Source organism: Gadus chalcogrammus, chromosome 1 (assembly GCF_026213295.1).
Source record: "Gadus chalcogrammus isolate NIFS_2021 chromosome 1, NIFS_Gcha_1.0, whole genome shotgun sequence".
NCBI classification, from domain to species: Eukaryota; Metazoa; Chordata; class Actinopteri; order Gadiformes; family Gadidae; genus Gadus; species Gadus chalcogrammus.
The window spans coordinates 1130126-1157879 of NC_079412.1; the positions used below are offsets into that span (position 1 = coordinate 1130126).

The 27754-nt window shown below is 40.7% G+C and overlaps 19 non-coding genes across 19 annotated transcripts; all 19 read left to right on the plus strand.

Annotated features, from left to right (window-relative positions):
* The first annotated feature begins 538 nt into the window (after positions 1-538).
* On the plus strand, positions 539-619 carry trnas-cga (transfer RNA serine (anticodon CGA)). Its single transcript has one exon. It is a non-coding gene; the product is annotated as a tRNA-Ser (tRNA).
* Positions 620-1677: 1058 nt separating this feature from the next.
* Positions 1678-1759, plus strand: trnas-cga (transfer RNA serine (anticodon CGA)). Its single transcript has one exon. It is a non-coding gene; the product is annotated as a tRNA-Ser (tRNA).
* Positions 1760-2392: 633 nt separating this feature from the next.
* On the plus strand, positions 2393-2474 carry trnas-uga (transfer RNA serine (anticodon UGA)). The gene has a single exon. It is a non-coding gene; the product is annotated as a tRNA-Ser (tRNA).
* A 333-nt stretch (positions 2475-2807) lies between these two features.
* On the plus strand, positions 2808-2889 carry trnas-cga (transfer RNA serine (anticodon CGA)). The gene has a single exon. It is a non-coding gene; the product is annotated as a tRNA-Ser (tRNA).
* Positions 2890-3537: 648 nt separating this feature from the next.
* Positions 3538-3619, plus strand: trnas-uga (transfer RNA serine (anticodon UGA)). Its single transcript has one exon. It is a non-coding gene; the product is annotated as a tRNA-Ser (tRNA).
* A 333-nt stretch (positions 3620-3952) lies between these two features.
* On the plus strand, positions 3953-4034 carry trnas-cga (transfer RNA serine (anticodon CGA)). The gene has a single exon. It is a non-coding gene; the product is annotated as a tRNA-Ser (tRNA).
* A 1035-nt stretch (positions 4035-5069) lies between these two features.
* trnas-cga (transfer RNA serine (anticodon CGA)) lies at positions 5070-5151 on the plus strand. Its single transcript has one exon. It is a non-coding gene; the product is annotated as a tRNA-Ser (tRNA).
* A 1064-nt stretch (positions 5152-6215) lies between these two features.
* trnas-cga (transfer RNA serine (anticodon CGA)) lies at positions 6216-6297 on the plus strand. Its single transcript has one exon. It is a non-coding gene; the product is annotated as a tRNA-Ser (tRNA).
* A 1063-nt stretch (positions 6298-7360) lies between these two features.
* trnas-cga (transfer RNA serine (anticodon CGA)) lies at positions 7361-7442 on the plus strand. Its single transcript has one exon. It is a non-coding gene; the product is annotated as a tRNA-Ser (tRNA).
* Positions 7443-8479: 1037 nt separating this feature from the next.
* Positions 8480-8561, plus strand: trnas-cga (transfer RNA serine (anticodon CGA)). The gene has a single exon. It is a non-coding gene; the product is annotated as a tRNA-Ser (tRNA).
* Positions 8562-9210: 649 nt separating this feature from the next.
* On the plus strand, positions 9211-9292 carry trnas-uga (transfer RNA serine (anticodon UGA)). The gene has a single exon. It is a non-coding gene; the product is annotated as a tRNA-Ser (tRNA).
* Positions 9293-9625: 333 nt separating this feature from the next.
* Positions 9626-9707, plus strand: trnas-cga (transfer RNA serine (anticodon CGA)). The gene has a single exon. It is a non-coding gene; the product is annotated as a tRNA-Ser (tRNA).
* Positions 9708-10771: 1064 nt separating this feature from the next.
* On the plus strand, positions 10772-10853 carry trnas-cga (transfer RNA serine (anticodon CGA)). Its single transcript has one exon. It is a non-coding gene; the product is annotated as a tRNA-Ser (tRNA).
* Positions 10854-11488: 635 nt separating this feature from the next.
* trnas-uga (transfer RNA serine (anticodon UGA)) lies at positions 11489-11570 on the plus strand. The gene has a single exon. It is a non-coding gene; the product is annotated as a tRNA-Ser (tRNA).
* A 320-nt stretch (positions 11571-11890) lies between these two features.
* trnas-cga (transfer RNA serine (anticodon CGA)) lies at positions 11891-11972 on the plus strand. The gene has a single exon. It is a non-coding gene; the product is annotated as a tRNA-Ser (tRNA).
* A 649-nt stretch (positions 11973-12621) lies between these two features.
* Positions 12622-12703, plus strand: trnas-uga (transfer RNA serine (anticodon UGA)). The gene has a single exon. It is a non-coding gene; the product is annotated as a tRNA-Ser (tRNA).
* A 333-nt stretch (positions 12704-13036) lies between these two features.
* On the plus strand, positions 13037-13118 carry trnas-cga (transfer RNA serine (anticodon CGA)). The gene has a single exon. It is a non-coding gene; the product is annotated as a tRNA-Ser (tRNA).
* Positions 13119-13767: 649 nt separating this feature from the next.
* Positions 13768-13849, plus strand: trnas-uga (transfer RNA serine (anticodon UGA)). The gene has a single exon. It is a non-coding gene; the product is annotated as a tRNA-Ser (tRNA).
* A 333-nt stretch (positions 13850-14182) lies between these two features.
* Positions 14183-14264, plus strand: trnas-cga (transfer RNA serine (anticodon CGA)). Its single transcript has one exon. It is a non-coding gene; the product is annotated as a tRNA-Ser (tRNA).
* The last annotated feature ends 13490 nt before the right edge of the window (positions 14265-27754 follow it).

Genomic DNA, 27754 nt, shown 5'->3' on the forward strand with positions numbered 1-27754 from the left:
CAAACAAACTCAGTTTGAAAGCTGGAAAACAAATGTTTTCAATGTGTAAACAAGGGCCACTTTAATCTATCCAGGTCCCTTGGGACTCTTTTGAATTAAATGCCATTTGGGTACGTGGACAAATGACGCTGTGAGGCCGAGTGGGTTGAGGCGTTGGACTTGAATTCCACTGGGTATTACCCGAGCAGGTTCAATCCTGCTCACCAGCTTTGTATGTTAACATTCTGCGCTGAGTTTTGAGTTTCTTGACATGACATCTGCCCAACAAGGTGGGTAAGAAGATGTAGTCAAAATCCGATGCTGTTATCGCCGAAATGTTCTAATCTTGCTCACAGCTATTAACTCTAAATCATCAAAAATTGTCATTTTATATAGGTAAAGGAAATATAGGATGATAATGAATTTGTGGTTTCACGTTGATACACCTCTATGAAGATGTTTGAACTGATGTTTTATTCTGCGTTTAAGACTTCTATATTTTCAACGCTTGTCATCTGGGACTTTTTTTCAAATTTCCCATTGGTTGACATGTATTGACGCTGTGATGGCCGAGAGGTTAAGGCGTTGGACTCGAAATCAATGGGGTTTCCCCGCGCAGGTTCGAATCCTGCTCACAGCGAATCTTTTCAATTGAACCATTCCGTCCTCATTTGATTATCTCAAAGGAGAAATTTGAAGTTGTGGATTCAATCCTTTCCTTTTGAACCTCCGCTATGAAGATTGTTAAAAACACTTGTTATACTGGGTATTGAGGACCTTCTATTTTTCACTGCATGTAATTGGGAAACTTTGCCAATAAAATCCAGGTTTACACCAAAAATATGAATTTGTTATGAAGCAGTGTTAAGGCATTAGACTCGAAAACTCAGTGGGAATAGTGAAAGCTCAAATACTTCACATATACCAGTCTGCTGAGATTTTTGACTAGATCAACCAATCGACAAGCCCTAGCGATTCTTAAAGGCCAATCCAACTTGACCAACAGATGTTCCCTTTGTTTCATTTATAAAGGTCTTATGATGAGAGAGGGGTGATGAATTTACATCCAAAATCCAACGGTTTCGATCCGAGCCGGTTCAAATTCTACCAGGGGCATATTATTAGAAGCTCATCCGGTTATGGAAATTTGTCTTGTAAATTGACAAACAAAATTAAGTTTGAAGCTGGAAACAAATGTTTCAATGTGTAACAAGGGCCACTTTATCTATCCCAGGTCCCTTGGGACTCTTTTTGAATAAAATGCCATTTGGGTACGTGATAAATGAGCTGTGATGGCCGAGTGGTTGAGGCGTTGGACTTGAATTCACTGGGTATTACCCGAGCAGGTTCAAATCCTGCTCACAGCTTTGTATGTTAATATTCTGCGCTGAGTTTTGAGTTTCTTGACATGACATCTGCCCAAACAAGGTGGGTAAGAAGATGTAGTCAAAATCCGATGCTGTTATCGCCGAAAATGTTCTAATCTTGCTCACAGCTATTAACTCTAAATCAATCAAAAAATTGTCATTTATATAGGTCAGGAAATATAGGATGATAATGAATTTGTGGTTTCACGTTGATACACCTCTATGAAGATGTTTGAACTGATGTTTTATTCTGCGTTTAAGAACTTCTATATTTCAACGCTTGTCATCTGGGACTTTTTTTCAAATTTCCCATTGGTTGACATGTATTGACGCTGTGATGGCCGAGAGGTTAAGGCGTTGGACTCGAAATCCAATGGGGTTTCCCCGCGCAGGTTCGAATCCTGCTCACAGCGAATCTTTTCAATTGAACCATTCCGTCCTCATTTGATTATCTCAAAGGAGAAATTTAAGTTGTGGATTCAATCCTTTCCATTTGAACCTCCGCTATGAAGATTGTTAAAACACTTGTTATACTGGGTATTGAGGACCGTCTTTGTTCACTGCATGTGATTGGGAAACTTTTGCCAATAAAATCTGGGTTTACACCAAAATATGAATGTGTTATGAAGCAGTGTTTGAGGCATTAGACTCGAAAACTCAGTGGGAATAGCGAAAGCTCAAATACTTCACATATACCTGTCTGCTGAGATTTTTGACTAGATCAACCAATCGACAAGCCCGAGCAATTCTTAAAGGCCAATCCAACCTGACCAACAGATATTCCCTTTGTTTCATTCATAAAGGTCTTATGATGAGAGAGGGGTAATGAATTTAAATCCAAAATCCAACGGTTTCTATCCGGGCCGGTTCAAATTCTACCAGGGGCATCTTATTAGAAACTAATCCGGTTATGGAAAATTTGTATCATATTTGCTTACGTCTTGTAAATTTGACGAACAAAACAAGTCACAAGGGCCACTTTAATCTATCCCAGGTCCCTTGGGACTCTTTTTGAATAAAATGCCATTTGGGTACGTGATAAATGAGCTGTGATGGCCGAGTGGTTGAGGCGTTGGACTTGAATTCCACTGGGTATTACCCGAGCAGGTTCAAATCCTGCTCACAGCTTTGTATGTTAATATTCTGCGCTGAGTTTTGAGTTTCTTGACATGACATCTGCCCAAACAAGGTGGGTAAGAAGATGTAGTCAAAATCCGATGCTGTTATCGCCGAAAATGTTCTAATCTTGCTCACAGCTATTAACTCTAAATCAATCAAAAAATTGTCATTTATATAGGTCAAGGAAATATAGGATGATAATGAATTTGTGGTTTCACGTTGATACACCTCTATGAAGATGTTTGAACTGATGTTTTATTCTGCGTTTAAGAACTTCTATATTTTCAACGCTTGTCATCTGGGACTTTTTTTCAAATTTCCCATTGGTTGACATGTATTGACGCTGTGATGGCCGAGAGGTTAAGGCGTTGGACTCGAAATCCAATGGGGTTTCCCCGCGCAGGTTCGAATCCTGCTCACAGCGAATCTTTTCAATTGAACCATTCCGTCCTCATTTGATTATCTCAAAGGAGAAATTTAAAGTTGTGGATTCAATCCTTTCCTTTTGAACCTCCGCTATGAAGATTGTTAAAACACTTGTTATACTGGGTATTGAGGACCTTCTTTTTTCACTGCATGTAATTGGGAAACTTTGCCAATAAAATCCAGGTTTACACCAAAAATATGAATTTGTTATGAAGCAGTGTTTAAGGCATTAGACTCGAAAAACTCAGTGGGAATAGTGAAAGCTCAAATACTTCACATATACCAGTCTGCTGAGATTTTGACTAGATCAACCAATCGACAAGCCCTAGCGATTCTTAAAGGCCAATCCAACTTGACCAACAGATGTTCCCTTTGTTTCATTTATAAAGGTCTTATGATGAGAGAGGGGTGATGAATTTACATCCAAAATCCAACGGTTTTCGATCCGAGCCGGTTCAATTCTACCAGGGGCATATTATTAGAAGCTCATCCGGTTATGGAAAATTTGTCTTGTAAATTTGACAAACAAAAATTAAGTTTGAAGCTGGAAACAAATGTTCAATGTGTAACAAGGGCCACTTTAATCTATCCCAGGTCCCTTGGGACTCTTTTTGAATAAAATGCCATTTGGGTACGTGATAAATGAGCTGTGATGGCCGAGTGGTTGAGGCGTTGGACTTGAATTCCACTGGGTATTACCCGAGCAGGTTCAAATCCTGCTCACAGCTTTGTATGTTAATATTCTGCGCTGAGTTTTGAGTTTCTTGACATGACATCTGCCCAAACAAGGTGGGTAAGAAGATGTAGTCCAAATCCGATGCTGTTATCGCCGAAAATGTTCTAATCTTGCTCACAGCTATTAACTCTAAATCAATCAAAAAATTGTCATTTATATAGGTCAAGGAAATATAGGATGATAATGAATTTGTGGTTTCACGTTGATACACCTCTATGAAGATGTTTGAACTGATGTTTTATTCTGCGTTTAAGAACTTCTATATTTTCAACGCTTGTCATCTGGGACTTTTTTTCAAATTTCCCATTGGTTGACATGTATTGACGCTGTGATGGCCGAGAGGTTAAGGCGTTGGACTCGAAATCCAATGGGGTTTCCCCGCGCAGGTTCGAATCCTGCTCACAGCGAATCTTTTCAATTGAACCATTCCGTCCTCATTTGATTATCTCAAAGGAGAAATTTAAAGTTGTGGATTCAATCCTTTCCTTTTGAACCTCCGCTATGAAGATTGTTAAAACACTTGTTATACTGGGTATTGAGGACCGTCTTTGTTCACTGCATGTGATTGGGAAACTTTTGCCAATAAAATCTGGGTTTACACCAAAAATATGAATGTGTTATGAAGCAGTGTTTGAGGCATTAGACTCGAAAACTCAGTGGGAATAGCGAAAGCTCAAATACTTCACATATACCTGTCTGCTGAGATTTTTGACTAGATCAACCAATCGACAAGCCCGAGCAATTCTTAAGGCCAATCCAACCTGACCAACAGATATTCCCTTTGTTTCATTCATAAAGGTCTTATGATGAGAGAGGGGTAATGAATTTAAATCCAAAATCCAACGGTTTCTATCCGGGCCGGTTCAAATTCTACCAGGGGCATCTTATTAGAAACTAATCCGGTTATGGAAAATTTGTATCATATTTGCTTACGTCTTGTAAATTTGACGAACAAAACAAGTCACAAGGGCCACTTTAATCTATCCCAGGTCCCTTGGGACTCTTTTTGAATAAATTGCCATTTGGGTACTTGGCAATTAAGCTGTATTGGCTGAGTGGTTAAGGTGTTGGACTTGAAATCTAATGGGTGGTAGCCGCGTAGGTTCAAATCCTGCTCCCAGCGTAGTATGTTAATGCTGTGTGTGGAGTTTTGAGTGTCTTGACATGACATCTGCCCAAACTCGGTGGGTAAGAAGATGAAGTCGAAATCCAATGATGTTATCGCTGAAAATGGTCACGTCTTGCACTCAGCTGTCAACTCTAAATTTCATTTAAATAGGTCAAGGAAAGAAAGGATGATGATTAATTTGTGGTTTCAATTTGATATACCTCTATGAAGATGTTAGAACTGATGTTTTCTTGTTTGTTTAAGAACTGCCATATTATCAACGCTTGTCATCTGGGACCTTTTTTAAATTTCCCATTGTTTTTTATTTATTGATGCTGTCATGGCCGAGAGGTTAAGGCGTTGGACTCGAAATCCAATTGGGTTTCCCCTTCCAGGTTCAAATCCTGCTCACAGCGAACTATATCAATGGAACCATTCTATCCTCATTTGATTATCTCAAAGGATATATTTAAAGTTGTGGAATTATTCCTTTACTTTTGAACCTCCGCTATGAAGATTGTTAAAACACTTATTATACTGGGTATTGAGGACCTTCTTTTTTCACTGCATGTAATTGGGAAACTTTGCCAATAAAATCCAGGTTTACACCAAAAATATGAATTTGTTATGAAGCAGTGTTTAAGGCATTAGACTCGAAAACTCAGTGGGAATAGTGAAAGCTCAAATACTTCACATATACCAGTCTGCTGAGATTTTTGACTAGATCAACCAATCGACAAGCCCTAGCGATTCTTAAAGGCCAATCCAACTTGACCAACAGATGTTCCCTTTGTTTCATTTATAAAGGTCTTATGATGAGAGAGGGGTGATGAATTTACATCCAAAATCCAACGGTTTCGATCCGAGCCGGTTCAAATTCTACCAGGGGCATATTATTAGAAGCTCATCCGGTTATGGAAAATTTGTCTTGTAAATTTGACAAACAAAAATTAAGTTTGAAGCTGGAAACAAATGTTTCAATGTGTAACAAGGGCCACTTTAATCTATCCCAGGTCCCTTGGGACTCTTTTTGAATAAAATGCCATTTGGGTACGTGATAAATGAGCTGTGATGGCCGAGTGGTTGAGGCGTTGGACTTGAATTCCACTGGGTATTACCCGAGCAGGTTCAAATCCTGCTCACAGATTTGTATGTTAATATTCTGCGCTGAGTTTTGAGTTTCTTGACATGACATCTGCCCAAACAAGGTGGGTAAGAAGATGTAGTCAAAATCCGATGCTGTTATCGCCGAAAATGTTCTAATCTTGCTCACAGCTATTAACTCTAAATCAATCAAAAAATTGTCATTTATATAGGTCAAGGAAATATAGGATGATAATGAATTTGTGGTTTCACGTTGATACACCTCTATGAAGATGTTTGAACTGATGTTTTATTCTGCGTTTAAGAACTTCTATATTTTCAACGCTTGTCATCTGGGACTTTTTTTCAAATTTCCCATTGGTTGACATGTATTGACGCTGTGATGGCCGAGAGGTTAAGGCGTTGGACTCGAAATCCAATGGGGTTTCCCCGCGCAGGTTCGAATCCTGCTCACAGCGAATCTTTTCAATTGAACCATTCCGTCCTCATTTGATTATCTCAAAGGAGAAATTTGAAGTTGTGGATTCAATCCTTTCCTTTTGAACCTCCGCTATGAAGATTGTTAAAACACTTGTTATACTGGGTATTGAGGACCTTCTTTTTCACTGCATGTAATTGGGAAACTTTGCCAATAAAATCCAGGTTTACACCAAAAATATGAATTTGTTATGAAGCAGTGTTTAAGGCATTAGACTCGAAAACTCAGTGGGAATAGTGAAAGCTCAAATACTTCACATATACCAGTCTGCTGAGATTTTTGACTAGATCAACCAATCGACAAGCCCTAGCGATTCTTAAAGGCCAATCCAACTTGACCAACAGATGTTCCCTTTGTTTCATTTATAAAGGTCTTATGATGAGAGAGGGGTGATGAATTTACATCCAAAATCCAACGGTTTCGATCCGAGCCGGTTCAAATTCTACCAGGGGCATATTATTAGAAGCTCATCCGGTTATGGAAAATTTGTCTTGTAAATTTGACAAACAAAAATTAAGTTTGAAGCTGGAAACAAATGTTTCAATGTGTAACAAGGGCCACTTTAATCTATCCCAGGTCCCTTGGGACTCTTTTTGAATAAAATGCCATTTGGGTACGTGATAAATGAGCTGTGATGGCCGAGTGGTTGAGGCGTTGGACTTGAATTCCACTGGGTATTACCCGAGCAGGTTCAAATCCTGCTCACAGATTTGTATGTTAATATTCTGCGCTGAGTTTTGAGTTTCTTGACATGACATCTGCCCAAACAAGGTGGGTAAGAAGATGTAGTCAAAATCCGATGCTGTTATCGCCGAAAATGTTCTAATCTTGCTCACAGCTATTAACTCTAAATCAATCAAAAAATTGTCATTTATATAGGTCAAGGAAATATAGGATGATAATGAATTTGTGGTTTCACGTTGATACACCTCTATGAAGATGTTTGAACTGATGTTTTATTCTGCGTTTAAGAACTTCTATATTTTCAACGCTTGTCATCTGGGACTTTTTTTCAAATTTCCCATTGGTTGACATGTATTGACGCTGTGATGGCCGAGAGGTTAAGGCGTTGGACTCGAAATCCAATGGGGTTTCCCCGCGCAGGTTCGAATCCTGCTCACAGCGAATCTTTTCAATTGAACCATTCCGTCCTCATTTGATTATCTCAAAGGAGAAATTTAAAGTTGTGGATTCAATCCTTTCCATTTGAACCTCCGCTATGAAGATTGTTAAAACACTTGTTATACTGGGTATTGAGGACCGTCTTTGTTCACTGCATGTGATTGGGAAACTTTTGCCAATAAAATCTGGGTTTACACCAAAAATATGAATGTGTTATGAAGCAGTGTTTGAGGCATTAGACTCGAAAACTCAGTGGGAATAGCGAAAGCTCAAATACTTCACATATACCTGTCTGCTGAGATTTTTGACTAGATCAACCAATCGACAAGCCCGAGCAATTCTTAAAGGCCAATCCAACCTGACCAACAGATATTCCCTTTGTTTCATTCATAAAGGTCTTATGATGAGAGAGGGGTAATGAATTTAAATCCAAAATCCAACGGTTTCTATCCGGGCCGGTTCAAATTCTACCAGGGGCATCTTATTAGAAACTAATCCGGTTATGGAAAATTTGTATCATATTTGCTTACGTCTTGTAAATTTGACGAACAAAACAAGTCACAAGGGCCACTTTAATCTATCCCAGGTCCCTTGGGACTCTTTTTGAATAAATTGCCATTTGGGTACTTGGCAATTAAGCTGTATTGGCTGAGTGGTTAAGGTGTTGGACTTGAAATCTAATGGGTGGTAGCCGCGTAGGTTCAAATCCTGCTCCCAGCGTAGTATGTTAATGCTGTGTGTGGAGTTTTGAGTGTCTTGACATGACATCTGCCCAAACTCGGTGGGTAAGAAGATGAAGTCGAAATCCAATGATGTTATCGCTGAAAATGGTCACGTCTTGCACTCAGCTGTCAACTCTAAATTTCATTTAAATAGGTCAAGGAAAGAAAGGATGATGATTAATTTGTGGTTTCAATTTGATATACCTCTATGAAGATGTTTGAACTGATGTTTTCTTGTTTGTTTAAGAACTGCCATATTATCAACGCTTGTCATCTGGGACCTTTTTTAAAATTTCCCATTGTTTTTTATTTATTGATGCTGTCATGGCCGAGAGGTTAAGGCGTTGGACTCGAAATCCAATTGGGTTTCCCCTTCCAGGTTCAAATCCTGCTCACAGCGAACTATATCAATGGAACCATTCTATCCTCATTTGATTATCTCAAAGGATAAATTTAAAGTTGTGGAATTATTCCTTTACTTTTGAACCTCCGCTATGAAGATTGTTAAAACACTTATTATACTGGGTATTGAGGACCTTCTTTTTTCACTGCATGTAATTGGGAAACTTTGCCAATAAAATCCAGGTTTACACCAAAAATATGAATTTGTTATGAAGCAGTGTTTAAGGCATTAGACTCGAAAACTCAGTGGGAATAGTGAAAGCTCAAATACTTCACATATACCAGTCTGCTGAGATTTTTGACTAGATCAACCAATCGACAAGCCCTAGAGATTCTTAAAGGCCAATCCAACTTGACCAACAGATGTTCCCTTTGTTTCATTTATAAAGGTCTTATGATGAGAGAGGGGTGATGAATTTACATCCAAAATCCAACGGTTTCGATCCGAGCCGGTTCAAATTCTACCAGGGGCATATTATTAGAAGCTCATCCGGTTATGGAAAATTTGTCTTGTAAATTTGACAAACAAAAATTAAGTTTGAAGCTGGAAACAAATGTTTCAATGTGTAACAAGGGCCACTTTAATCTATCCCAGGTCCCTTGGGACTCTTTTTGAATAAAATGCCATTTGGGTACGTGACAAATGAGCTGTGATGGCCGAGTGGTTGAGGCGTTGGACTTGAAATCCACTGGGTATTACCCGAGCAGGTTCAAATCCTGCTCACAGCTTTGTATGTTAATATTCTGTGCTGAGTTTTGAGTTTCTTGACATGACATCTGCCCAAACAAGGTGGGTAAGAAGATGTAGTCAAAATCCGATGCTGTTATCGCCGAAAATGTTCTAATCTTGCTCACAGCTATTAACTCTAAATCAATCAAAAAATTGTCATTTATATAGGTCAAGGAAATATAGGATGATAATGAATTTGTGGTTTCACGTTGATACACCTCTATGAAGATGTTTGAACTGATGTTTTATTCTGCGTTTAAGAACTTCTATATTTTCAACGCTTGTCATCTGGGACTTTTTTTCAAATTTCCCATTGGTTGACATGTATTGACGCTGTGATGGCCGAGAGGTTAAGGCGTTAGACTCGAAATCCAATGGGGTTTCCCCGCGCAGGTTCGAATCCTGCTCACAGCGAATCTTTTCAATTTAACCATTCCGTCCTCATTTGATTATCTCAAAGGAGAAATTTGAAGTTGTGGATTCAATCCTTTCCTTTTGAACCTCCGCTATGAAGATTGTTAAAACACTTGTTATACTGGGTATTGAGGACCTTCTTTTTTCACTGCATGTAATTGGGAAACTTTGCCAATAAAATCCAGGTTTACACCAAAAATATGAATTTGTTATGAAGCAGTGTTTAAGGCATTAGACTCGAAAACTCAGTGGGAATAGTGAAAGCTCAAATACTTCACATATACCAGTCTGCTGAGATTTTTGACTAGATCAACCAATCGACAAGCCCTAGCGATTCTTAAAGGCCAATCCAACTTGACCAACAGATGTTCCCTTTGTTTCATTTATAAAGGTCTTATGATGAGAGAGGGGTGATGAATTTACATCCAAAATCCAACGGTTTCGATCCGAGCCGGTTCAAATTCTACCAGGGGCATATTATTAGAAGCTCATCCGGTTATGGAAAATTTGTCTTGTAAATTTGACAAACAAAAATTAAGTTTGAAGCTGGAAACAAATGTTTCAATGTGTAACAAGGGCCACTTTAATCTATCCCAGGTCCCTTGGGACTCTTTTTGAATAAAATGCCATTTGGGTACGTGACAAATGAGCTGTGTTGGCTGAGTGGTTGAGGCGTTGGACTTGAATTCCACTGGGTAATACCCGAGCAGGTTCAAATCCTGCTCACAGCTTTGTATGTTAATATTCTGCGCTGAGTTTTGAGTTTCTTGACATGACATCTGCCCAAACAAGGTGGGTAAGAAGATGTAGTCAAAATCCGATGCTGTTATCGCCGAAAATGTTCTAATCTTGCTCACAGCTATTAACTCTAAATCAATCAAAAAATTGTCATTTATATAGGTAAAGGAAATATAGGATGATAATGAATTTGTGGTTTCACGTTGATACACCTCTATGAAGATGTTTGAACTGATGTTTTATTCTGCGTTTAAGAACTTCTATATTTTCAACGCTTGTCATCTGGGACTTTTTTTCAAATTTCCCATTGGTTGACATGTATTGACGCTGTGATGGCCGAGAGGTTAAGGCGTTGGACTCGAAATCCAATGGGGTTTCCCCGCGCAGGTTCGAATCCTGCTCACAGCGAATCGTTTCAATTGAACCATTCCGTCCTCATTTGATTATCTCAAAGGAGAAATTTAAAGTTGTGGATTCAATCCATTCCTTTTGAACCTCCGCTATGTAGATTGTTAAAACACTTGTTATACTGGGTATTGAGGACCGTCTTTGTTCACTGCATGTGATTGGGAAACTTTTGCCAATAAAATCTGGGTTTACACCAAAAATATGAATGTGTTATGAAGCAGTGTTTGAGGCATTAGACTCGAAAACTCAGTGGGAATAGCGAAAGCTCAAATACTTCACATATACCTGTCTGCTGAGATTTTTGACTAGATCAACCAATCGACAAGCCCGAGCAATTCTTAAAGGCCAATCCAACCTGACCAACAGATATTCCCTTTGTTTCATTCATAAAGGTCTCATGATGAGAGAGGGGTAATGAATTTACATCCAAAATCCAACGGTTTCGATCCGGGCCGGTTCAAATTCTACCAGGGGCATCTTATTAGAAACTAATCCGGTTATGGAAAATTTGTATCATATTTGCTTACGTCTTGTAAATTTGACGAACAAAACAAGTCACAAGGGCCACTTTAATCTATCCCAGGTCCCTTGGGACTCTTTTTGAATAAATTGCCATTTGGGTACTTAGCATTTAAGCTGTGATGGCTGAGTGGTTAAGGCGTTGGACTTGAAATCCAATGGGTGTTACCCGCGTAGGTTCAAATCCTGCTCCCAGCGTTGTATGTTAATACTGTGTGTGGAGTTTTGAGTGTCTTGACATGACATCTGCCCAAACTCGGTGGGTAAGAAGATGAAGTCGAAATCCAATGATGTTATCGCTGAAAATGGTCACGTCTTGCACTCAGCTGTCAACTCTAAATTTCATTTAAATAGGTCAAGGAAAGAAAGGATGATGATTCATTTGTGGTTTCAATTTGATATACCTCTATGAAGATGTTAGAACTGATGTGTTCTTGTTTGTTTAAGAACTGCCATTTTATCAACGCTTGTCCTCTTGGACCTTTTTTAAAATTTCCCATTGTTTTTTATTTATTGACGCTGTGATGGCCGAGAGGTTAAGGCGTTGGACTCGAAATCCAATTGGGTTTCCCCTTCCAGGTTCAAATCCTGCTCACAGCGAACTATATCAATGGAACCATTCTATCCTCATTTGATTATCTCAAAGGATAAATTTAAAGTTGTGGAATCATTCCTTTACTTTTGAACCTCCGCTATGAAGATTGTTAAAACACTTATTATACTGGGTATTGAGGACCTTCTTTTTTCACTGCATGTAATTGGGAAACTTTGCCAATAAAATCCAGGTTTACACCAAAAATATGAATTTGTTATGAAGCAGTGTTTAAGGCATTAGACTCGAAAACTCAGTGGGAATAGTGAAAGCTCAAATACTTCACATATACCAGTCTGCTGAGATTTTTGACTAGATCAACCAATCGACAAGCCCTAGCGATTCTTAAAGGCCAATCCAACTTGACCAACAGATGTTCCCTTTGTTTCATTTATAAAGGTCTTATGATGAGAGAGGGGTGATGAATTTACATCCAAAATCCAACGGTTTCGATCCGAGCCGGTTCAAATTCTACCAGGGGCATATTATTAGAAGCTCATCCGGTTATGGAAAATTTGTCTTGTAAATTTGACAAACAAAAATTAAGTTTGAAGCTGGAAACAAATGTTTCAATGTGTAACAAGGGCCACTTTAATCTATCCCAGGTCCCTTGGGACTCTTTTTGAATAAAATGCCATTTGGGTACGTGACAAATGAGCTGTGATGGCCGAGTGGTTGAGGCGTTGGACTTGAAATCCACTGGGTATTACCCGAGCAGGTTCAAATCCTGCTCACAGCTTTGTATGTTAATATTCTGTGCTGAGTTTTGAGTTTCTTGACATGACATCTGCCCAAACAAGGTGGGTAAGAAGATGTAGTCAAAATCCGATGCTGTTATCGCCGAAAATGTTCTAATCTTGCTCACAGCTATTAACTCTAAATCAATCAAAAAATTGTCATTTATATAGGTCAAGGAAATATAGGATGATAATGAATTTGTGGTTTCACGTTGATACACCTCTATGAAGATGTTTGAACTGATGTTTTATTCTGCGTTTAAGAACTTCTATATTTTCAACGCTTGTCATCTGGGACTTTTTTTCAAATTTCCCATTGTTAGACATGTATTGACGCTGTGATGGCCGAGAGGTTAAGGCGTTGGACTCGAAATCCAATGGGGTTTCCCCGCGCAGGTTCGAATCCTGCTCACAGCGAATCTTTTCAATTTAACCATTCCGTCCTCATTTGATTATCTCAAAGGAGAAATTTGAAGTTGTGGATTCAATCCTTTCCTTTTGAACCTCCGCTATGAAGATTGTTAAAACACTTGTTATACTGGGTATTGAGGACCTTCTTTTTTCACTGCATGTAATTGGGAAACTTTGCCAATAAAATCCAGGTTTACACCAAAAATATGAATTTGTTATGAAGCAGTGTTTAAGGCATTAGACTCGAAAACTCAGTGGGAATAGTGAAAGCTCAAATACTTCACATATACCAGTCTGCTGAGATTTTTGACTAGATCAACCAATCGACAAGCCCTAGCGATTCTTAAAGGCCAATCCAACTTGACCAACAGATGTTCCCTTTGTTTCATTTATAAAGGTCTTATGATGAGAGAGGGGTGATGAATTTACATCCAAAATCCAACGGTTTCGATCCGAGCCGGTTCAAATTCTACCAGGGGCATATTATTAGAAGCTCATCCGGTTATGGAAAATTTGTCTTGTAAATTTGACAAACAAAAATTAAGTTTGAAGCTGGAAACAAATGTTTCAATGTGTAACAAGGGCCACTTTAATCTATCCCAGGTCCCTTGGGACTCTTTTTGAATAAACTGCCATTTGGGTACGTGATAAATGAGCTGTGATGGCCGAGTGGTTAAGGCATTGGACTTGAAATGCAATGGGTACCACCCGAGCAGGTTCAAATCCTGCTCACAGCGTTGTATGTTAATATTCTGCGCTGAGTTTTGAGTTTCTTGACATGACATCTGCCCAAACAAGGTGGGTAAGAAGATGTAGTCAAAATCCGATGCTGTTATCGCCGAAAATGTTCTAATCTTGCTCACAGCTATTAACTCTAAATCAATCAAAAAATGGTCATTTATATAGGTCAAGGAAATATAGGTTGATAATGAATTTGTGGTTTCACGTTGATACACCTCTATGAAGATGTTTGAACTGATGTTTTATTCTGCGTTTAAGAACTTCTATATTTTCAACGCTTGTCATCTGGGACTTTTTTTCAAATTTCCCATTGGTTGACATGGATAGATGCTGTGATGGCCGAGAGGTTAAGGCGTTGGACTCGAAATCCAATGGGGTTTCCCCGCGCTGGTTCGAATCCTGCTCACAGTGAATCTTTTCAATTGAACCATTCCGTCCTCATTTGATTATCTCAAAGGAGAAATCTAAAGTTGTGGATTCAATCCTTTCCTTTTGAACCTCCGCTATGAAGATTGTTAAAACACTTGTTATACTGGGTATTGAGGACCGTCTTTGTTCACTGCATGTGATTGGGAAACTTTTGCCAATAAAATCTGGGTTTACACCAAAAATATGAATGTGTTATGAAGCAGTGTTTAAGGCATTAGACTCGAAAACTCAGTGGGAATAGCGAAAGCTCAAATACTTCACATATACCTGTCTGCTGAGATTTTTGACTAGATCAACCAATCGACAAGCCCGAGCAATTCTTAAAGGCCAATCCAACCTGACCAACAGATATTCCCTTTGTTTCATTCATAAAGGTCTTATGATGAGAGAGGGGTAATGAATTTACATCCAAAATCCAACGGTTTCGATCCGGGCCGGTTCAAATTCTACCAGGGGCATCTTATTAGAAACTAATCCGGTTATGGAAAATTTGTATCATATTTGCTTACGTCTTGTAAATTTGACGAACAAAACAAGTCACAAGGGCCACTTTAATCTATCCCAGGTCCCTTGGGACTCTTTTTGAATAAATTGCCATTTGGGTACTTGGCAATTAAGCTGTATTGGCTGAGTGGTTAAGGCGTTGGACTTGAAATCCAATGGGTGTTACTCGCGTATGTTCAAATCCTGCTCCCAGCGTTGTATGTTAATACTGTGTGTGGAGTTTTGAGTGTCTTGACATGACATCTGCCCAAACTCGGTGGGTAAGAAGATGAAGTTGAAATCCAATGATGTTATCGCTGAAAATGGTCACGTCTTGCACTCAGCTGTCAACTCTAAATTTCATTTGAATAGGTCTAGGAAAGAAAGGGTGATGATTAATTTGTGGTTTCAATTTGATATACCTCTATTGACGTGTGTCCCGATAGGACTCACTATATTGGTGCACCTAGCCGTTCCAGAATCACTCCAGAATCATGCTGTGACACCATGCTTTCAACAAGGTCACCATATATATCGTGTATCTCATATCTTATGATAAAGAAAATTGGTTTCTTTATAACTTCTTATGTACCTCTTATGATAAAGTAAATTGATTGCTTTATAACTTATTGTGTATGAAATATATCCTAAGATAAGGTAAATTGATTACCTTATAACTTCTTTAATGCTTGCATATGTTTTATGATAAGGTAAATTGATTACCTTATAACTTCTTTAATGCTTACATATGTTTTATGATAAGGTAAATTGATTACCTTATAACTTCTTTGATGCTTACATATGTTTTATGATAAGGTAAATTGATTACCTTATAACTTCTTTAATGCTTACGTATATTTTATGATTAGGTAAATTGATTACCATATAACTTCTTCAATACTTATAAATGTACAATACAATCTCTATCCATACTACAGAAAAGAGCCATACGAATAATTCATAATACTGGGTATAGAGACCACACAAATTCACTATTCTTAAAATCAAAAACATTAAAATTCACTGATCTGGTTCATTTCCAAACAGCACAAATCATGTACAAAGCAAAAAACAATCTACTTCCCAGCAACATTCAAAAATTGTTTTTTTACAGAGTTGGGGGTTATAATCTGAGGGGGGAGTTCAATTTAAAACATCAGCGGGCACGAACAACATTAAAAAGTTTTTGTCTTTCAGTTTGTGGAGTGAGGTTGTGGAACAGACTGGGTGTGGGACTCAAGCAATGTCCAAGCATGATCCAGTTTAAAAAGCGGTTCAAACATATAGTTTTCACAAGGTACAGGGAGGAAGAAGGGCTTTAACAACGGGTGTTTTCATGAATTATAAATGACTTATGTATTTGCTTATTTAATCTATTTATTTTCTATTTTTTTTTTCTATTTTCTATGTTTGTAAATATGTATTATTAGATATGTATATTTGGGGAGTTAGATTATTACTTGAGTAGTCGAGAAGGGGTAGGTTTAAAAAAGCATATGCTTCATCCTACTCCTTTTCGGACATGTTGGGTTCACATTATTACTTTTTATACTGACTTTTGTTATTGTTGTTTTCACTATTCTCATTGGATTTGTTGTTTTTGTTTTTGTTTTTTCAGTTCACTTTGTTGTGTTACCCGCACATGTTCGAAATAAACTATCTAAACTAAACTAAAAAATGCTTGCATATATTTTAGGATAAAGAAAATTGGTTTCTTTATAACTGCTTGTGTGAAAGTAAATTGTTTACTTTAGATTATCTTATGTATTAAAATTATGTGCCTTAAAATGTCTTACCATAGGGCTAACTGGTTACATTATATACACTTTTATGTAGTAAATTGAATGCTTAAACATGTCTCCTTGTGGAGAAACATTGGAGGAATACAAAGAACATGTGTCCCTTTAGACCCCATGATGTACGAACACAACTTCAAGCTCCTTGTGTTGCCCCTCGGGCAAAATAAGGGAAACTCTGGAACGTTTATCAAAGGATCTTTTGTTATCAGGAGAGTAAAACAGGGAAATCTGCAGAGAAAGCTCTCTCGTTCTTTTTTGGTTGTTCTGCTGCTGGTGTGGTGCCGTGTGTTCTCTGCTCTGCCCTTGCTCTTCTGCTTCCAAAAAACAGCGGCCTTCATAGCAATAGGTTTTTAACTTAAAGACTCTGACACCGTAAGCGCTCGGTTCAGACTCTATTTCTTTTTAGTTTAGATTTAGAAAATCCAACCTCAAGCTCTTCTTGACGAAATGTTGGTAGATTAGTCCTAGGACTATCTTCCCTAAAAGAAAGAGGCAGCTCTCGGGGTCGTGCGTTGTACTGGGGCACGAGAGTTTGCTTCAACGTTAAATTCCTGGGCTCCACTCGGGAAACGTTGGAAGTTTAGTCCTAGGACCATCTTCCCGAAAGAAAAAGGCAGCTCTCGGGGTCGTGCGTTGTACTGGGGCACGAGAGTTTGCTTTAACGTTAAATTCCTGGGCTCCACTCGGGAAACGTTGGTAGTGTAGTCCTAAAAACCCACCTGCCTTGAGCTCCTCTCGAGAATTGTTGGTGGCTTTTTAGTAGGTTTAGTCTTAAAACACCGTCCTCGAGCCGCTCGAGTGCATTTGGTAGTTTTAATAGGATTTCCCTCCCCTCCTTACAAGCGCTGCCTAGTACCCGTCCTGGGGAAAGGCTCAATTAGGATCCCCTCTTAGAATTAGCAATAGTTTAGGTTAAAAGTCCTGTCCACTCTTCATCTATTTTCTTCTTCTTTTTACTGTCTTTTCTTTTCAAATCTATACTCAGTTGTAAAAGTTATTGTGTTTATTGGACCTAAAAATAAATCTACCTGACTACATTTGTAGTAGGTTAACTCAATCGTTCGAGTCCTTTTCCCTGTCGACTCCTCGACACAGGCAAAGCAGAACGACACACGCTCTCCCAGCTGATCCCCTCACGGTAAGTGGCGCATAGTACAAGCAATGGTTGATTGTGACTGACGTATATAGGGGTTGACAAGGCAAAAAAGATACATCATCATTTCGTATTAACTATTATTGTTTCGAGAGACTTTGGTCCAGCCAAACGGACGGGTCTGAATTCGTATTAAAGTAAACTGTTGTGAAGGGACTTAACAGAGTGACCTGGGTCGGACCGGATTAAGACTGAGCCGAGCCGGACCGAGCGCCTCCGTGAAACCGACGATTCACGGTGACAAGTGGGTCTCGACCTAGGTTGGTCCCGGGGAGCGTACGTGCGACACCCAGACTCACACACACACAAAACACCCCCCCGCGGAGCGGTGTGTGTGTGTGTGTCCAACCCAGTCGCCAAGAAAAAACGTCAGTGGTGTACGTTTCCATGAACACTGGATACGTAGCATTTCAACGTAAAAAATAGCGTGTTATACCTACAGTATCCACGTGTGCCGCTGTGGAGGCGGGTTTCGGGGTTTGGGTTTCACGGCTTTCGCGGCAAATTGTGGACACGATTGTTTAGGGGGGGGGGGGGGGAGACTGTTGTTGACCGGGGAGGGGGGGGGGGGGGGGGAGACACGTTTGTTGAGGGGGGACGACGACACACGATTGTGGGGGGGGGGGGGGGGGGGGGGGGACGACACGTTAGTTGAAGGGGGGGGGGGGGGACACGTTTGTTGAGGGGGGGGGAGACATGTTTGTAGGGGGGGGGGCACGCTCGACAACGAGAGTTGGTTTTTATTGAACGCTCGACAACGAGAGTTGGTTTTTATTGAACGAGACTTCAACACGGAACAGCTGCGCGAAACGATGGTCACGTCACTCTCGGTGACGGTGTCGACAATAATGAACACACGGACAATGTTAATAGAACAACACACAACCACATAACGTCCCGAACCCATTAACCCCACTTAATCCTAACAACAAAACAAGTTAACAAAAGCCCCATTTGTCAACTGAGAACCCCAATTCCCAGAATCCCCCGCGGCTCCGGAACACGGCGTAGCTTATATTAATCTTTATTATCTGAATGGGAAATGCAATATTTTAGGACAGATACACCATTAAACGCGTTTCTAATGACATTTCTAGCGAGAAATGTACATTTTCCTTACATAATCTTCAGTCAGTGAATGTGTATGATCTTTATTAATCTTTATTATCTGAATGGGAAATGCAATATTTTAGGACCGATTCACCGTTAAATGTGTTTCTAATAACATGTCTAGCGAGAAATATACTTTTTAATTGCATAATCTTCAGTCATTTATTGTGTCTGATCTTTAGTTTTATAGTTATTAGGAGTTGATCGGCTCGCTCGCATGTTTCAACGACGTCAGGTTGCTTTCGCTAAACTAGCAGCTCACGTGCTTCCTGCGTTTGTGTTATTAAACTGTTACTTTATGTAACTTTTAATGATATCATCTTGTTAGAAACACGTATATCTGAGAGCCAACCCAGTCGCCAAAAACATACCTACGTTGACAGTGTACATTTCGTGAACACTGGATTACGTCGCATTTCAACATAAAATAGCGTTTTATACACACACACACACACACGCACGCACATGGACAGACACACACACACAAGCACACACAAGCACACACACGCACGCACAGACACAGACACAGACACACGCACACACACACACACACACACACGCACACGGTGCATTTCGCTGCTAAAACAACAACAAAAAAATATTCCCTCAAATATTATTACTTTCAAAACGTTGGCCAAAATGGCCAATAATATCTTTTTTTTTGGGATGCTTCTAGGACATTTTGGGTGGATGTTGAACGGTATGTGGGGGGCACGTTTTTTGCAGGACCTGGCAACCCTGCGCTGTTGCCCGAGATCTGGTTCCACCCCGGCGTGGTGCTGTCTCCTTTTGACCTTTTGACCCCAGACTTCTGGGGGAATAGCTGAATCAATTCATTAGTCAATCAGAAGCATGTAAATATCTTTCCGGTGGGGTAAGAGGACGAACAAGGTGTCCTTCAACATCTACGCTTCCAGGCGATTGCAACGGTGCCACACATGAGCATATTCGAACATGTTTAATGGTAGTAATTAGCTGTCGAAATTGGAGGCCTTAATCAATACTGAGCAGCTATTGATTTGCTTCCCGATAAAGATTTGTCACAAATGACATGTTATTTAGCATCTACACGTTGAGCTGAGTCCAATGACACCAAGAACGACACTCTAGCTAATGGTAACATGTATTTTACATGGTACACCTAGGTCTAGGACATGATCTCGGTGTAGCAAGAGGCCGAGCTTGATCTCATTGGACTCAGCTTAACGTGTAGATGCTAATTAACATGTAATTTGTCAAAAATCTCCATCGGGAAGCAAATCTATAGCTGGTCATTATTGATAAAGGCCTCCAAAATCGACAGCTAATTACTACCCCGAAACATATTCAAATATGATCATGTGTGGCACTGTTGCAATCGTCTCGAAACGTAGATGTCAATGGACACCTTGTTTGCTCTGTTGCACCACCGGGAACATATTTTCATACTTCTAATGGATTGATTCATATTTTAAGGTTCTCGGAGTGAGACTTTAAGTGGCTGCAGCAGAAGTGTTGAGACGAAAGATGATATCAAGAGATTTATAGAATATTCCCATTCACATGATTCTTCGTCGTAACATCCGACCAAACATCCTTCACATTCACAGAGCGAAGATTATGAAAGTCCAGGCTCAGCAAGTGCTCCATCTCGTTGCACCTGCACCCAGCGGCTCGCTTGCAAGATTTTGGCCTGAAGTTCTTCCCAGACCAACACCCTAGCCATCCAACATGCATATCTGAGAATCAGGCCTCTCTTTAATAATGACATAAAGTTATGAGAGAAACACACATTAACTTTTTGTTATCTCATAAGCGGCGTGGTGCCGGCTCCTTTTGACCTTTTGACCCCCGACTTCAAAAACGTGGCCACAGGCCAGCTGTGTCTACACACCTTTAGCCACAAATGTACACCTCCATCCCACAAAAAATGGGGACTAGAAACTAACCTCTGTCTTATGTACATTTACTGTACTGTTGGAGGTCACGCCCCTTTGCCGACCTTTTCGAGATAGCTAGGGATGCTAAAATGTTTACACACATTTCCCGGGGCCCCGTGTACGACATATCCGAGATTTGGAGTTCTAGCCCTTAGAGAAAAAAAGTTTTCCCAAATGGAGTGTCATTTGGACAAAGCCCCTCAGAAGTGTAGCCTGCAATACCTAATGGTTCAGAATGTGGTGGAAAAACAGTTTTTGAGATAGGAAGGTCCTACCGCCCTGAAATTGTAATACCTTATTCTAGGGCCTAACTGGGACCTCCGCACCGAAACTTGGCCCGGTCGGACCCCGAGGGGAGGAAGGGGGGGCCCTTCCTGCCCGAGACTTGGCCCGGTCAGACCCCGAGGGCAGGCCCCCCCTTCCTGCCCTCGGGGTCCGACCGGGCCAAGTTTCGGTGCGGGGGTCCCAGTTAGGCCCTAGAATATGGTATTCAAATTTCAGGGCGGTAGGACCTTCCTATCTCAAAAACTTTTTTTCCACCACATTCTGAACCATTAGGTCTCGCAGGCAACACTTCTGAAGGGGCTTTGTCCAAATTACAGTCCATTTGGGAAAACTTTTTTCTCTATGGGCTAGAACTACAAATCTTGCATATGTCGTTCTCGGGGCCCCGGGAAATGTGTGTCAACATTTTAGCATCCCTAGCTATCTCGAAAAGGCTGGAAAAGGGGCGTGACCTCCAACAGTACAGTCAATGTATATAAGACAGAGGTTAGTTTCTAGGCCCCATTTTTTGCGGGATGGAGGTGCACATTTGTGGCTTAATGTGTGTAGACACCGCTGGCCTGTGGCCACGTCTTTGAAGTCTGGGGTCAAAAGGTCAAAAGGAGCCGGCACCACGCCGCTTATGAGATAACAAAAAGTGAATTTGTATTTCTCTCATTACATTTTGTCATTATTGAAGAGAGGCCTGATTCTCAGATATGCATATTGGACTGTTAGGGTATAGGTCTGGGAAGAACTTCAGGCCAAAATCTTGCAAGCGAGCCGCTGGGTGCAGGTGCAACGAGATGGAGCACTTGCTGAGCCTGGACTTTCATAATCTTCGCTCTGTGAATGTAAAGGATGTTTGGTCGGATGTTACGACGAAGAATCATAATGTGAATGGGAATATTCTATAAATCTCTTGATATCATCTTTCGTCTCAACACTTCTGCTGCAGCCACTTAAAGTCTCACTCCGAGAACCTTAAAATATGAATCAATCCATTAGAAGTATGAAAATATGTTCCCGGTGGTGCAACAGAGCAAACAAGGTGTCCTTTGACATATACGTTTCGAGACGATTGCAACAGTGCCACACATGATCATATTTGAATATGTTTCGGGGTAGTAATTAGCTGTCGATTTTGGAGGCCTTTATCAATAATGACCAGCTATAGATTTGCTTCCCGATGGAGATTTTTGACAAATTACATGTTAATTAGCATCTACACGTTAAGCTGAGTCCAATGAGATCATGGAAAGATATTTACATGCTTCTGATTGACTAATGAATTGATTCAGCTATTCCCCCAGAAGTCTGGGGTCAAAAGGTCAAAAGGAGACGGCACCACGCCGGGGTGGATCCAGATCTCGGGCAACAGCACAGGGTTGCCAGGTCCTGCAAAAAACGTGCCCCCCACATACCGTTCAAAATCCACCCAAAATGTCCTAGAAGCATCCCAAAAAAAAAAGATATTATTGGCCATTTTGGCCAACGTTTTGAAAGTAATAATATTTGAGGGAATATTTTTTGTTGTTGTTTTAGCAGCGAAATGCACCGTGTGCGTGTGCGTGTGTGTGTGTGTGTGTGTGTGTGTGTGTGTGTGTGTGTGTGTGTGTGTGTGTGTGTGTGTGTGTGTGTGTCTGTGTCTGTGTGTCTGTGCGTGCGTGTGTGTGCTTGTGTGTGTGTGTGTCTGTGCATGTGCGTGCGTGTGTGTGTGTGTATAACACGCTATTTTATGTTGAAATGCGACGTAATCCAGTGTTCACGAAACGTACACTGTCAACGTAGGTATGATTTTGGCGACTGGGTTGGCTCTCAGATATACGTGTTTCTAACAAGATGATATCATTAAAAGTTACATAAAGTAACAGTTTAATAACACAAACGCAGGAAGCACGTGAGCTGCTAGTTTAGCGAAAGCAACCTGACGTCGTTGAAACATGCGAGCGAGCCGATCAACTCCTAATAACTATAAAACTAAAGATCAGACACAATCACTGACTGAAGATTATGCAATTAAAAAGTATATTTCTCGCTAGAAATGTTGTTAGAAACACGTTTAACGGTGAATCGGTCCTAAAATATTGCATTTCCCATTCAGATAATAAAGATTAATAAAGATCATACACATTCACTGACTGAAGATTATGTAAGGAAAATGTACATTTCTCGCTAGAAATGTCATTAGAAACGCGTTTAATGGTGTATCTGTCCTAAAATATTGCATTTCCCATTCAGATAATAAAGATTAATATAAGCTACGCCGTGTTCCGGAGCCGCGGGGGATTCTGGGAATTGGGGTTCTCAGTTGACAAATGGGGCTTTTGTTAACTTGTTTTGTTGTTAGGATTAAGTGGGGTTAATGGGTTCGGGATGTTATGTGGTTGTGTGTTGTTCTATTAACATTGTTCGTGTGTTCATTATTGTCGACACCGTCACCGAGAGTGACGTGACCGTCGTTTCAAGCAGCTGTTCCGTGTTGAAGTCTCGTTCAATAAAAACCAACTCTCGTTGTCGAGCGTGCCCCCCCCCTACAAACGTGTCTCCCCCCCCCTCAACAAACGTGTCCCCCCCCCCCCCCCCCCCCCCCCCCTTCAACTAACGTGTCGTCGTCGTCGTCGTCCCCCCCCCCCACAATCGTGTGTCGTCGTCCCCCCTCAACAAACGTGTCTTCCCCCCCCCCCCCCCTCCCCGGTCAACAACAGTCTCCCCCCCCCCCCCCCCCCTAAACAATCGTGTCCACAATTTGCCGCGAAAGCCGTGAAACCCAAACCCCGAAACCCGCCTCCACAGCGGCACACGTGGATACTGTAGGTATAACACGCTATTTTTTACGTTGAAATGCTACGTATCCAGTGTTCATGGAAACGTACACCACTGACGTTTTTTCTTGGCGACTGGGTTGGTGTGTCGTACGCGATCGTTCCCATAAATCACCGCGCGTGCGGTGTCCAACACTCGACATGGCGCCCAACGTGGGGCTGTAGCTAGTCAAAGAGACTAGGCAGTCCAGTGCACGAATCGCACACCTAAAATAAAAAAGACCGTAACTAATCCACGGACTAGGCAGTCTTGGTCTTAATTTTCGATCATTGATATTAATAAACTATAGTTGCATTGTGATTTGTTGTGGTTATTGATTATTGCTTGTGAGTGATCAATGATTGTAATCCTGTTGCGATTGTAACTTGATAGTTGTTTTTTCCCCATATTTGCGTCTTGTGAGGCTGTGACTAGACAACGGACTAGGCAGTCTTGGTTTTGAATTGTGAGAAAATTGATTGATGTTCATTGGCATTGATAGCTATGATTGTTGTGTTTGGTTGAAATTATTGATTATTGGTTGGCAATGGTCGATGGTTTTTGATTATATTACAATTATCAAGTTTTGGTTATTTCTGCTTGTTAGCGTGCCTAATACATTATTGGGGTTAAAGGTACCATCTCATCTAAAAATAAAGTAGTCTAATGAGATCGGTATTTGTGCTAAAAGTAACGTTACACCTTAATTTTATTTCTAATCGATTTAATTTTCAAGTTAAACGGGTCCGACTGGTCTAAAAAGCCAGGCCGTTTTGACTTCAAAATTAAACAGAGGCCCGACTGGTCAGGAGAACCAGGCAGCCCTATCTAAATAGATTTAAAGGATAAATTAAGTTAGCCCCATAAAATAAAATAAAAAATAAAATATAAATATAATAATTTTATTAAAGGTACCATCTCACCTAAAAATAAAGTAGTCTAATAAGACAGGTAATTGTGCTAAGAGTAACATTCCACTTTAATTTTATTTTTATTCGATTTAATTTTCAAGTTAAGCGGGTCCGACTGGTCTAAAAAGCCAGGCCGTTTTTGTCTTAGAAAATTGATCGGAGCCTACTGGTCTAAAAAGCCAGGGCCGTCTCTGTCTTCGAAATTGAACGGGTTCTACTGGTCTAAAAAGCCAGACCGTTTTTGTCTTCGAATATAGAACGGCGCCTACTGGTCTAAAAAGCCAGGGCCGTCTCTGTCTTCGAAATTGAACGGGTCCTACTGGTCTAAAAAGCCAGGCCGTTTTTGTCTTCGATAATAGAACGGCGCCTACTGGTCTAAAAAACCAGGTAATCTTCTATATTATGTTAGGAGGCCTGACTGGTCCGAAAAAACCAGACAGCCTTACCTGAATAATCTGCTATATTATGTTAGGAGGCCTGACTGGTCCGAAAAAACCAGACAGCCTTACCTGAATAATCTTCTATATTATGTTAGGAGGCCTGACTGGTCCGAAAAAAACAGACAGCCTTACCTGAATAATCTGCTATATTATGTTAGGAGGCCTGACTGGTCCGAAAAAACCAGACAGCCTTACCTGAATAATCTGCTATATTATGTTAGGAGGCCTGACTGGTCCGAAAAAACCAGACAGCCTTACCTGAATAATCTTCTATATTATGTTAGGAGGCCTGACTGGTCCGAAAAAACCAGACAGCCTTACCTGAATAATCTTCTATTACGGATACAATAGGCTAGCCACCTGAAAGATATTAAAGCAGGTCTCAAAACGGAGTTATTTCTTTCTAAGGTAATAATCCACCGTAGCGCGCAGGTCTCTAACGGAGTTACACTTCATAGAAATAATATTCCACCTGGTGAAAAAAAAAAAAAAAGGGTTCTCCCCCCCCTTTTCTGGTGAATACGGCAGGTGGCTAAAAGGAGTGCATCCGGCATATTTGTTGAGAGTGATATTCCACCTAGTTATATAGATCTGGCAACGGAGTCATTTCTTAATAGAGCTCGTTTCCCACCTGTTACAGAGGGTTTTTTCCTTGTTCCCCCCCCCCCCCTTTTGTGGATTAACGCAGGTTGGCAAAATAAGTTATGAGCTAAATTTCCACCTGCTAGAAAGGGTTCTAGCCCCCCCTCCCCCCCCCCCCCCCTCTTTTTTGTGGATTAAAGCAGGTAGGCGGAGAAGTCATTTGTTGAGGTTTATTCTTAATAAAAGCTAATTTTCCACCTGGTAGAGAGGGTCTTTCCCCCCCCCCCCTTCATAGTAAATAGAACAGGTGGACGAGGGAGTTTAATTTGTTGAGGGTAACATTCCACCTAGTTATATAGGTCTGGCAACGGAGTTATTCTTAACAGAGCTGATTTTCCACCTGGCCAAGGGGGTCTCCCCTCCCCTTGCTTATGAAGGTTATTACTGGAGTTATTTTGTCATGGAGTAATTTGGTTCGTGATAAAAGCTTTGTCCTAGGAAAAACGTTTTTCCCCTCTCTTCCCCCCCCTTATAGTAAATAGTGCAGGTGGCTAAAAGAGTTATATCTGATGAGGATGACATCCTACCTAGTTGTATAGGTCTCTTGAGGAGGCATTCTTGCGTATGGCTAATTTCCACCTGGTAATAAAAGGTTACCCCTCCCCCTATTAATAAAAAGGTTGCTAAAGGATTTATTTTTTTCATGGAGTAATTTGATTTGTGATAAGAAATAACATTCTACCTTGTAATGAAAGGGTTGGCCCCCTAAAGTATTGAAGCAGGTGGCTAAAGGAGCTATATTTGGCGAGGGTGATATCCCACCTAGTTATATAGGTTGGCAACGGGGTCATTCTCTGATATAGCTAATTTCCACCTGGTAATAAAAGGTTTGCCCCTTCCCTAGTTAGATAAAGCAGGTTGTCAACGGAGTTATTTCTCGTCATGGAGTAATTTGATTTGTGATAAGAAATAATATTCCACCTGGTAAAACGGGTTAACCCCCGGAGCGTAAGTAAGATTAAGTATAGTTAAGTTTGATAAAAGGGTCGTTCTAGTTAAAAATAAAATCCCATTAATAAAGAGGCAACCTGAGTTAAATAAATAAAAGTCCACTTAGAAGTTTCAATAAGAGATAGTAAAATAAGTTATCTTATCTGAAAACAAAATCCCACCTAAATATAGATTAGGTTAAAAAAAGGAGTAACCTGTGTTAAAAGTAAAAATTCCCCCTAAAAGTTGCGATATTAAAAATAAAATAAATAAAAATAAAACATGAGCAGAACGGCTGCCTCGGAGATAGGGGAGCGAGATGTCGAGATAGATACCCTGGAGGACGGGGAGATCTCGGAAAGATATGATGAGCCTCAGGGAGGACCTGGACATGGAGGACCATGGAGAGCACTAACGCCACACGCCCTTTCCCCGGTCCCTCCTCGAAGAAACTCCCAGGTGATAGAGATACCTGGGTCCGTGGTACCAGGGCCATGGGCGCCCTCAGACTTCATAAGAGGACCATGGCAGGAGGGACAGGTGACCATATACCAGGGCGACCTGGGGAGCTGTCCTCTGCCCCGAGGACCAGGAGAAAAGGTTTACATGTTGAATCCCACCAATCCAAATCTAGCTCATGATTCGGGTGCCGCTCGAGCACTGAGGGATAGATTCCCCACGCTAACGGATAGATTTACTCAGGATCAAAGGCTAAATAACCGGCTACCATTCCACACCCCATCAGCCCACCTACAAACAAACAAGGAACATGAACTGGTGGGAATAGTGCATTGCTGCTACCTCCCCAGGCAGGGGCACCAGACGGTCAAAGACCAACAGGAGGTGCTAGAGGAAGTGATGAACCTAGGAATACAGACGGTACTCGATAAGGGAGAGCCCCCCCCAATCAGGATTGTCCTGCCAGTGTTTGGAGGTGGTGGTTTCCAATATGAAACACATGCGTTTACCTTGGCCTTCCATAGACTGATCTGGGAAAACCCCAACATTCGCTTCAC